The sequence below is a fragment of the Asparagus officinalis genome, chromosome 7 (assembly GCF_001876935.1).
Source record: "Asparagus officinalis chromosome 7, Aspof.V1, whole genome shotgun sequence".
Lineage (NCBI taxonomy): Eukaryota > Viridiplantae > Streptophyta > Magnoliopsida > Asparagales > Asparagaceae > Asparagus > Asparagus officinalis.
In genome coordinates this window covers 46059111-46061975 of record NC_033800.1, presented here as the reverse complement: position 1 = coordinate 46061975, position 2865 = coordinate 46059111, and the positions used below count along the sequence as shown (strand labels likewise).

The window sequence follows — 2865 nt, the reverse complement described above, 5'->3', positions numbered from 1 at the left end:
GGGATCCGAAGCCGAGCCCGAGATCAGCTCGGCGGAGTCCTCGTCGGCAGCGCTGAGGGAGCAGATCGAGAACCTGGAGTCGCTGTTGGGACTCAAACACGAAACAGCGGAATCATCCGGAGTCGGTGGCGGGGTACACGTTGGCCTCCCTAGCTTTGATGATTTGTACGGATCGATGTGAAATGGACGGTCGATGGGGGTTATTTTTAAGTGGTAATTTAAGTATTAGTTGCCTAAAATAACTGTGTTGTAGTATATATTAAAAATTTGGCACGTGCTGTAGGTGGATTATGTCGGTGGTAGTGGTTTTTCTTCTCTGTTGACGCGCTGCTTTTTGAAGTGCGGTTGTAGGTGGATTATGTCGGTGGTAGTGGTTTTTCTTCTCTGTTGACGCGCTGCTTTTTGAAGTGCGGTTTCCGTGCGTGAACCGCTTCTAATCAATTAATTAAGAGTTTTGCTACAGTGATTCAAAATATGAGATCAATAGAGGGGACAAGTGAGGTGTTTTTCTTATATTGAATAATGAGTTGGCCATCATTAATGATGGCCAACTTATTATCCAATAGAAGGAAGACACCTTACTTGTCCCCTCTATTGATCCCATATTTTGAATCTTTAGGGAATTTTTTATTAATTAATTATGTAGATGCCTTTCGCACGTACGGATGCTCGAGCTTTTTTTTTAATAAATAAAAAATGAGTTAGTAGAATGCTTTTGTTTAAAAGATTGTTTGTATCAAGTGCATGAATCTTATTAGACTTTTGCATAATATCCATCTACTACTAGAAATCTTGTACCTGCAAATGCGCGTCTGCACTTTATACCTTTCAGTTATGGGTGCGTTGGATGTAATGAGTTGGTAAGTATTGGAATCAATGTTTCCAACGAAAATTTTTAAATCTAAATGGATATGCTTAATGGTGTCAAACTTTAAGAAAAGATAGAATGATATTTTAAAAAATTCCTATACCCGCATTGTTTATTATTTATTAGTATGTAAGGGATAAGTATATTTTATTCCTTTTATAAGTTCTAGCTTTATTTTTATTCCTTTTACGATTAAAAGTAGAATGCACATGTAATTATGTGAGTACTAATTTCACGTCCTTGACTTTTGTGAAATGTGTTTGAGGGAAAAGACAGAGAAATAGATCGTAAGGAATGTTAGACGAAAAGAAAGATAACAAAAAGGAGAGAAATATTCCTTGAGAAATTACCTTTTTCCTCTTTCAACAGCAAAAAAAAAAAAAAAAAAAGAGGAAGTGTCCTCCTGCCATCCAAAATTTTCCATGCTCTCGCTATGTTCCTTATAGACCATGTGTAGATGCATATTTTGATCGAAGGGGTTCTTCTAATATGTTTCAAGCATAACATCTTAATTTATAACTAACATAATTGCAGGAATTATATATAGTTTTTTAATAAATTTAAATTAGGTATGTACTTTTGTAATTTTGGTAGTTGTTAAGCCAAAAATCTGACCTCTAAGAGGGACCAAACTACGTGCATTACAAAAGTCTAATCAATAATAACAGACTTCGTCTTGGTTAGAGCGGCTGCTCGCCCCTGACGAAGATCAGCCAAGACCAAATCATCCTCTCGGCCCTCCCCTCAGCACACTCATCGTGACTCCAGACGGGCTCATGATCCCTTCCATTGATAAAAGAGATAAAATCAAATCAATCCTCAGGTGAACTAATGAATCATAACTAACATGAGAGTATGATTGCCATGCATGTTCTCTACGACCTCTCTGACCATCATAACTACTTTGGTCGATGATAGAGTGACATGTAGACAATTCGGTTATAGAGAAAACTTTCCTCTCACTCATCTTGAGTGACTAGATGACGACATGTAAATCTCAAAACAATTCAACTCCAACTATCTTCACCAACTCATTTCCACCCTAAAACAATATTAATACCCTAAAAACATACCATTATGGCATAACTTCTTCGGGTAGGAGCCGTTCATGATGGCTTTCTACGGTGAGAGAAGATTAGTTGCATATGTTGCTAGGACTATCTCAAGACTAACGTCGTTTCAGGACTTACAAGAACAAGTGACATTATTTATATCCGCATCATGTATTTGTATGATTTCTTTATAATATATCAATGAGATAGAGAATTCAAAGGGGGCATGGAAGATATATAGTTCATTAGTTTGTTACCTCATCCAATGCACGGATAGTATATATAGAAAGATGATTAAGTCACTGTGGTGTGCATCAGAGAATAGAGGAGAGAGAATGTGAATGGGCATACTATTTATGAGATAAATGTGAGGTTTTAATCGGATTTTTTTTTAAGGTGAAACTAGCTAGGACGAGGCGTCCCATTCAGAAGTATATCCATATAAGAAAGAAGACCCAATAAAATATTGCTTAAATACTCTCGCTGTTGAAGGTATGGATGTTTTGGAGAGATGGGTGGATAAGGAGGGGACCTGCTTGTAGTCACCCATCACAAGTATCTCATAGAACAACCACATATAATAATAACCGTAGAGAAGACAAACATGTAGAACTGAGTAAAGAAAAAGACGAAATATAAAGTTTATATGAAAGTTTTTATAACATAAATGTAAAGGTAACGATGCATGAGAAATAGAAACTGAAAAAAAAAGAAGTTTAAGACTAGAAAAGGAAAAGTGTGGCCGGCCAGCATTTCTCCTAGAAAAGAAGAACGTTAAATTCCAAAAAATATAAACTGAGACAACTGTCACTTGTTGCAACTTCGTGATTAGTAAACGGACCCAAATCAGCGCGAGACGGATGAAACAAAGAATCTTCTTCGCAGAGTCCTCTCTCTCTCTCTCTCTCTCTCTCTCTCTCTCTCTCTGTCTCTGCTTTTTTTTCC

The 2865-nt window shown here is 37.0% G+C and overlaps 1 long non-coding RNA gene across 1 annotated transcript; it reads left to right on the top strand.

Moving 5' to 3' along the window:
* LOC109849508 lies at window positions 7–449 on the top strand. The gene is made up of 2 exons (XR_002249115.1): window positions 7–283; window positions 352–449. It is a non-coding gene; the product is annotated as an uncharacterized LOC109849508 (long non-coding RNA).